The 7,991-nt window shown below is 37.4% G+C and overlaps 1 long non-coding RNA gene across 1 annotated transcript; it reads left to right on the top strand.

The window, feature by feature from the left end:
• The first annotated feature begins 5,080 nt into the window (after positions 1 to 5,080).
• Positions 5,081 to 7,106, top strand: LOC129923041 (uncharacterized). The gene is made up of 2 exons (XR_008774963.1): positions 5,081 to 5,182; positions 5,674 to 7,106. It is a non-coding gene; the product is annotated as an uncharacterized LOC129923041 (long non-coding RNA).
• Positions 7,107 to 7,991: the final 885 nt, after the last annotated feature.

The raw sequence follows: 7,991 nt of genomic DNA, 5'->3' as shown, positions 1-7,991 counted from the left end.
GCGAGGTGGGGGAGAGTGAGAGTGAAAGAGAGAGTGAGAGAAGGAACAATTGAGAGAGAGGGAGAAAGTGAGGGAGCGATACAGAGAATGAGAGAGAAAGAGAGAAAGTTAGAGAGGGAAAGAAATTAACAGAACGGCAGATGGCGTGTATTCAGACAAGAAAAACAGCTAAAGATTATGCGTGTGTGTGTAAGAGAGAGAGAGAGAACAAGAAAAGCAAATAACTAAGAGAATGCCTGTATGCTTATGTGAGGCAGAGAGAGAGAGAGAAAGAAAGAAAGAAAGAAAGAAAGAAAGAGAAAGAGGGAGGAAAATAGAATAAAGAGAGAGAAAGAGAGATACAAGCTAGTTTGTTCGTGCTAGGGAAAGATTGGCAAGTAATTGAGTCACAGAATGATTTTTTTTTTGGGTGAAAGAGAAAGAGAGATGAAGAGAGAGAAAGAGAGATGACGAGAGAGAGAAAGAACGACATTGAGACACAGACACAAGAAACGTAACGTCTATGTACGTGAATGAATAAGAGAGAGAGAGTGTGTGTGAAAGAGAGAGACTCTTTAGATAATAAACAGGGACAGAGAAGTATTGTGTGTATACAACAGAGAAAGTAAGAGAGAAATGTTACCTTTTTTTAATTTATATTTTTCGTGATTAAATTTTATCCGCACATTATAATACATCTATATATATAATTCTCTTCATGACTCAACAGTTTGGACACCAGTAAGTAAAGGAAAGATCACTCTTTTATTCCTAAAAGTCGGACTAGAATTACACCACGTAACTTTAGCGGCGAAAAAAGAGGGGAGGGGGGAGAACAAGTAGTATTCACCCGTCACTAAATAGCAGGGTCGGACTTAACCATTGTAACCAAGAAGTCATGGAAAGATCACTCTTTTATTTCTAAAAGTCGGACTAGAGTTACCCCACGTAAAATAAAGAAGTAAAAGTAATCTACTCTGTATTCACCCGTCACTAAATATTATCACATATTAGAAAATAAATTCGTCATTGCATTTTATTCATTCTTTACTAAGTACAGAATTACTTTACGAGCCTTGACATTCTTTTTCCTACATAGATCACGCTCAAAGGCAAGAATTACCAAATGTTTCAATCTATCTACGAGAAATGTTGACCTCAAGTAATTCTTCATTAGTTTGAGGCGCGAAAAGGTTCTTTCACCAAAGTCCACAATTAAGGGTATTGTATAATGCCGTTTTTTTTTATCGCTCGTAGGATTGGCGTTCCCCATTTTGAATGACACCCCAAAATGACAATTTATGTTTATATATTTCATCGGATTTGTATGAGTTTTCAAAAAGATTTTAATAATTTCCGGATATTTCCAGGACTTTTTCGTATATTTTGCAATTTCAGGAGATTTCCAGGAGCTCGTAGTAAATAAGGAGGCCGCGGGAAATCTGTTAAGTTATAAAATGGTTTAATTTAATAATGTATACACCTAGAACTAGCGCAGGTCCTATGAAAATGCGGGTCCCACTGAGGGTCGACTAGTATTATATAATAATCACCGACCTATATGTCTGTGATAATATTTTTGATTACTCCGTTTGACTTATTTAACTCGAAAGAGTTATGCAGTTATGCAGTCCCTTGAAAAATAAATCAACAAATAGCCTCACTTTTCTCTTTAAAAAATATATTTCGAAAAAAAAAAAGAATTTTGGATACATAATCGTTCATGAACCCTAAAAGTTCGCTGTGTAAGCAATGCAGGTTAAAAGGCATGTTGTGATATGTTAACTATCATAGGTTTATACCAAAAGGGAAGGAACTGGTGAAAATCTAAATATAAAAAAAATATAGCATTAATTCTGTGTCCCTGCTTACCTGAACCAAACTGTTCGTAATTAAATATCAACTACTGGTATTTTTCTTTCTGCCATCATCACTAGAGCCGGATTCACGACAGGGCAAAACCGTGCGGCCGCCTAGGACATCATCTTTAAAAGGGGCCACACTAAAAAATGTTTCTTTTATCTAAATATTCATATTAGATAAGAAATTATGGGGAATGAGATATAATTTACAAGTAAATGTCTCTATTTTTCTGTATACGACATTATTCTATACTTATTAATCGCTCCTCCTGCCTACAAAAATCAATGTCTACCAAGCGGTGGTTCCCTCAACCATTCTCTATGGACATGAGACATGGGTATTATACAGAAATCAACTAAGACTATTTGAGCGCTTTCACCAAGATGCTTGCGCTCCATCATGGACTTACGGTGGTAAGACAGCACTACAAACAGCGATGTCCTTGCGAGCGCCGGTATGGACAGTATAGAGGGACTTCTTATAGTCCGACAGTTACGCTGGGCAGGGCACGTATCCCGTATGGGAGACGAACGTATACCAGATACAGTCTTTTTTGGAGAGCTAAAAGTGGTCAACGTAACAGAGGTGCCGGAAACGCTTCAAAGACCAGCTTAGGCGCCAACTTGCCTTAGCAGAGAGCACCTGGTTACATGCGGCCCCAGAACAAGACAGCTGGAGGTCACTCACAAAGGCCGCGGGATACACATTTGAGACCAAATGAAATCCGCTGCCGAGGACAGACGCAGACGGCGAAAAGAAAATCTTAATCGACCACCGGCGGACAATTGTTGTGCTTGCCCTGGATGTGGCAAAATATGTAGGTCACAGCTGAGGCTGCGTATCGACGGGCAATACTGCATTCCTCATTAATCTTTGGATTCGAAGACAAGCCTTATTATACTTATTGATATTATTAATGGTATTTATATGGAAGCTTAAAGAGGTTATGGGCCATCACTTACTGAAATCCGACAATGATAATCAGTTCAATCTAAAAACTTGAAAATGTGGGAGTTATTTATTCAAAGTTCCCTTCCCTGTACATGTACTGTTAAAACATTACCCTCTTTTTTTTTTTAGTTTTTGTCTGGACCACCTTCATCTATCCCTTGGTATGTTGGACAGTTAGGGCACCACACATGATCTGTCGACAGCCTTTCTACATTCCTCTCTGTCTTTTGCTTTGACTAGAATCTCTCTGATTTTGTTTTATCATCGATTTCTCTGTCTGCCTCTTCTTCTTTTTAGCTGGTAAATTTCCCCGATGGAAGGTCTTTGCGTGCTCTGAGGACCTCGTGATATGGCCAGACAGTTTCAGTTTTTTTGTTGTTGTTTTTTTACAGTGGTCAGCAGGTCATCGTGGCGCTCAATTGCCACTGTAATCTTGTTTCGAATTTCCTCATTTTGTGATGCAGTCTTTGTAGGTGATACCGAGGAACCTTCTATGGCATTCCTATCCCATGGCTAGGATCCTCCTTTTTAATTTTTACAATTAGCGTCCAAGATTCGTAAGCATACAAGAATGTGACCTTGACCTAGGAGAGCATCAGTCTGATTTGAATATCGAGATCTAGGGCGTTACAATGAACGAAATATTTATAAACTGAGGGGTAATGCGCTTGCCTTCTGAACCAGGGGTCCCAGGTTCGAATCCTCATGAAGACTGGGATTTTGAATTTTGGGATCTTTAGGGCGCATCTGAGTCCATCCAGCTCAAATGGGGAAAAATAAAGGCTGTTGGTCGTTGTGCTGGCAATATGACACCCTGGTTAACCGTGGGCCAAAGAAACAGATGACCTTTATATCGTCTGCCCCATAGATTGCAAGGTCTGAAAGGGGAAACTTTACTTTTTATAAATTTCTTGGAATTCCTTTGTCAAAAATTATGAACTGTGGAGATGTCGGTTGTTAATGAGGTAGCCGTTAGGTTGTAGCTACAGGGAGTTAGTCCAACTAAAACTGTTAGACTGTAGCCCCAGATTGTTCCTGTAATTAGGTTTTAGCTTCCAGACAGCAAGTCCAACTAAACCTTGTAGCTGTATAACTTGACAAAATCAGAATAAAAGCTCCGAATCGTTCAAAGTTTTTTCAATGATTGACGTCCACTATGTTAACTGACGTCCACTATTTTAACTGACGTCCACTATGTTAACACTTTGATTAAGTGATACAATTCAGAAAGACGAAAAAAAAGGGGGGGGGGGAGCGATATGAATAAATGTGGTGGTGATAAAATGGAAGCTAAAGAGAGACGTAGGAAAGTGAAACAACGCGTAGTACGCCATATTGCCTACTAAATTCAAATTAATCTCCTACAAGCGACAGAGCTTACAGGTTCGATTCTACGGCGATTAGGACATTGTTTAGTCAAATACTTCGCTTATCAATACTTCTGTATACCAGGCACCGGAAACAGTCGATACACCAAAAAGCTTCGCTTATCAATACTTCTGTATACCAGGCACCGGAAACAGTCGATACACCAAAAAGCTTCGCTTATCAATACTTATGTATACCAGGCACCGGAAACAGTCGATACACCAAAAAGCTTCGCTTATCAATACTTATGTATACCAGGCACCGGAAACAGTCGATACACCAAAAAGCTTCGCTTATCAATACTTCTGTATACCAGGCACCGGAAGCAGCCGATACACCAAAAAGCTTGCTATTTATGGATTTTCTTCCATGTATGAACATGTTTAATTTGATTAGTCTCGCTTAAATAATGAGTTAAAATGTTAACAGACTAGGATATAAAAAAAGGCGCCTAAATAGCGACCGTCACTCCCTCGGAAGAATGGATTTTGTTTTGAGTCGCTTGCAAAGTATTGCCACGTGATAGTTAATGCACTTTGACACAACGGCTGGTAACTAGTGTCTTGGCTTGGATTTTGTGTGTCGTCTGATACTCTTTCACTTATTCTAAACGCGAGTCCGAACACATCCAAGGGACACAACAATGAAATATACTTAATAAAACGAGTGAAGACTTCTGCTGATGTTTTTTACAGATGGGGATGATCGTCTCGTCTATCTATCCGTCGTTTAATTAGCAGTCTGTTCACTATACATCTTTCTACAAGCCCTAGCCATAGTCTTCTATCATGTAGGCCTACCCGTATTCTGCAACGTTATTCGTCTGTCTGACTACGTCACTACTTTTACCGTCACTAAAAACAATGCACAATATATTTATTGACAAAACTAAGATTATCTCTAAACTTAACTAGGTCACTACACCAGTAACACATATTTCCAGCTCAACTGATTAGGATCTGTGTACTGCGAGAACTAGAACCCGAATACTCGGTCTAAAGGGTCGACCTCCCTTGGAATGGTAAGCCAAATGAATTGTCACTTATATTAAATATATTTTGTATAGATTTAGAGAAGCTCTCGGTAAAACGGAACATTGAATCACACAAGAGTGACTCTATTTATCAGTGTTCCTCGAACCAATGAATTTACTGAGAATGTCTGGTAATTTTTTTATTTTTTTTTTTTGAAAGAACCTTTTAAATAGAATGTGTTGTTAAAATAGAAAGGTTCTACTTAACCCTTAAAGTGCTGAGCTGTTTTACAATGAGTGCATACGAAATGGAATAACAATTCTGCTGTTTAGAGGCTAAACTTCCACACGCGTTTTAAGGGTTAAAAGATGAAACGAACGACGTTATTTCAACGAATTGTTTCTAAAACTTTGTCGCTCTTTACCAACATTCAATCAAATAAAATAGATAGGAACTAGCTCTATTTATTCAACGTGAATACGAATGTCCATAGTATCTACTTGAGTCAATTAATTGTTTGCTTTTTGCCAACGTGCAGTTTTTCCACTTGGGTGTCACCGCCTGGTACAGACCTCTACCCTCGCCGACCCTTAGTGACGCCTCTGCCTCCAATTACACAAAAGTGCCTCTATCTATCAGTGTACTTCGACTGGCTCAAATGACAGGGGAGTAGCAGTAGCCTGTCAAACCGTGTGCCTCGATTAAACTTCCTCTATGACCTGCCACAGCACCGCTACGACGAAAGTCAACGGACTGATGATGATGATGATGATGATGATGATGATGATGATAAGCAGCAGTGCAACATCGTAATTACATAACACATCTACAGCACATGTGATATATTACAAAATAATGTCAATTGTACTTTACATGAACTGGTTATTCTTAAACGTAATATGATAAGATTGCCAGGATTTGTATTTATTTGTATTTATTTATTTTAAATTCCTTATTTCTTAGGCTCAGTTTAAGAAAGCACATAAAAAAGTGAGATGTACAGTAATAGCGAAACAAACATTGAGATATTTTAAGTTTATGTTTTCGAGTTTCTTTTTTTTTTTCTCCTTGGTTTCGTGTTACCATAGACTAAAATAGAAACAAAAGGTATACGTACGACGTCAGTTCTATTTATAATAGGCATATATCTAAACATCTCTTTAATTATTCAAATATTTATCTATTTGTGCCTTTGTAAAAGGAGATCTATTTCTGAATTCTTCTGTTTTAAATCAAAACTATTTGTAATGTTGTATGAGATCTATATCTTCAAAGAATGTCATGCATTTACTTATTTCTAGAATGTTGTTTTTTTTCATTTGCTAACGTAAATGATAAAACATCAAGAAAGACAACTCCTTTTACATTGTCCATTTCTGCTAGACATTTTCTAAATATAAAAACTACGTCATTCTTTTTTTTTTTAAAGGAAATCTATTTTAAATTAGTTTTGTTATTTGCCATAAATGGCATTTATTTAATTTCAATTTCATATCCTTTAGTATTACACGCACATAAGCTAAATCTATCCAAATATAATTTTTAAAATAAGAAGAATAAAAATAGAATCAAGAGAGCAGACATGAAATGTATGTCATTACAAATTTACGTAAAACTGTTTTGATCAGCGTGCGCAATAGCAGAAGTACCGCATTGCTGTGGCACGATATTAGCGTGCCGTGTACATTGGTCACATTTTGCCATTTCACAATACCTTTAAAGAATAGACTTCAAGCTCCATGATCAAACACCTCCCCCTATTAGGCTAAAACATTTCACACTTTGATTTGTTTTTCTACCAGTCGATGGCTCCTTCAATGAAATACAATTAATAGCAGATTAAATATTTAACCTTTTTTTAGACCAATAACAGAATATTACGCTGTAAACACCTCATAGAATGCATTTTCGAAGTTCTGCATACAAGGAAAAAAAAACGCTTAAAAATAAAGATATATTGTCTTTAACATATCAATGTGTTGATTTAGTGTCATGATCATGTGTCAACTCATCATCAATGTGTTAATTTAGTGTGTCATGATCATGTGTCAACTTATCATCAATGTGTTGATTTAGTGTCATGATCATGTGTCAACTCATCATCAATGTGTTGATTTAGTGTCATGATCATGTGTCAGCTTATCATCAATGTGTTTATTTAGTGTGTCATGATCATGTGTCAGCCCATCATCAATGTGTTTATTTAGTGTGTCATGATCATGTGTCAGCCCATCATCAATGTGTTGATTTAGTGTCATGATCATGTGTCAGCCCATCATCAATGTGTTGATTTAGTGTCATGATCATGTGTCAGCTTATCATCAATGTGTTTATTTAGTGTGTCATGATCATGTGTCAGCCCATCACCAATGTGTTGATTGTGTGTCATGATCATGTGTCAGCCCATCACCAATGTCTTTATTTAGTGTGTCATGATCATGTGTCAGCCCATCACCAATGTCTTTATTTAGTGTGTCATGATCATGTGTCAGCCCATCACCAATGTCTTTATTTAGTGTGTCATGATCATGTGTCAGCCCATTACCAATGTGTTGATTTAGTGTCATGATCATGTGTCAACTCCTGATCAATGTGTTGATTTAGTGTGTCATGATCATGTGTCAGCCCATCATCGTGTTACAAGCCTGATCAACACTTTATGTCTGTGTACACCGGATACACCGAAAAGTTTTTGCTCTTTAGAAGTTTCCGCCATGCGCCATGCAAGAAAATCTGAAATGTACTAGAACTAGCTGATACCAATTTGTTGTTTTTTCGAACTACCTGTTGCTAATTTGTTGCTAGGCCAACTAGAAGCTATTTGTTTCTGTGTAAACTAGCTGATACCCATTTTTT

Source organism: Biomphalaria glabrata, chromosome 15 (assembly GCF_947242115.1).
Source record: "Biomphalaria glabrata chromosome 15, xgBioGlab47.1, whole genome shotgun sequence".
Taxonomy (NCBI): Eukaryota; Metazoa; Mollusca; class Gastropoda; family Planorbidae; genus Biomphalaria; species Biomphalaria glabrata.
This window is presented reverse-complemented; position numbering and strand designations above follow the sequence as displayed.